This window comes from Crocuta crocuta, unplaced genomic scaffold (genome assembly GCF_008692635.1).
Source record: "Crocuta crocuta isolate KB4526 unplaced genomic scaffold, BGI_CrCroc_1.0 scaffold385, whole genome shotgun sequence".
In the NCBI taxonomy this organism is placed as follows: domain Eukaryota; kingdom Metazoa; phylum Chordata; class Mammalia; order Carnivora; family Hyaenidae; genus Crocuta; species Crocuta crocuta.
The window spans coordinates 696,820-697,676 of NW_027533270.1; positions in this window are offsets into that span (position 1 = coordinate 696,820).

Below are 857 nucleotides of genomic sequence, written 5' to 3' on the forward strand. Positions count from 1 at the left end.
AAACCTGACACTTTGGTCCCTAGTGAGTCTGGACCTGGAGTGCTGCCTCTATTTCCCCAAGGTTTGTTTTGGCTTTTCCCAGCCCCACCACACCCCAAATTCCTAAGCAAAGGACAGGCTCAGAGCCTTACGACGTGCCACATGGGTAGGATCAGGGGCTGTCTCACAGAGCCTCGCACAAGGGAGCAGAGTGTCATCGCAGAGGACCTGTTGCCTTTCACCCAGGCCCATGTCAGGTGGCTTCTTAGGAGGTAACAGAAGCAAAGGACCGCCTTTGTCTCTGTTATGGGGTTTCTGTGATTTCGCCAGCTCCAAAGATCAGCCTCTTGTACTGAGAATCTTATTTTGGGAATGCCTGACAGGTATGAATGACACACAGTGTTTTTTGTTTTTGTTTTTATTTTTTCCTTGCACAAGAGATGCTTTTACTCTGGGATTANCAAAAAACAAAAAAAGAGAAAAGCATGTGCCTTTGAAAGAAGAGGGGAGCCATTCATCAATAGGGTGCCTTTGCAGGGGTACCCTGAATCCGTAGGAGCCACCCTTCCTGGGCATATGCAGCTCCAGGGGCACAGAGCCCGGTGACTGTAAAGTGCCCTTGGGCAGACTGGCAGGAAAATGCTCTCTCTGGGAGGAGGTGGCTCCAGGCCACTGTGCCAGGCTTGGTGAGCAGAACTCTGGATGGATTTCAATCACCACTCACTTTGCTCTGCTGGGCACCATCCATGCTCACAGAATTGAGAACAAATAGGTACGCTGGGAAGATTCGCAAACCTGTGGCATTAGCTTCCTTTCATCCTCTTACTTAAGAATCAAAAGGCCCTGTCCTATAACTTGTCCTTTGAATCAGTTGAACA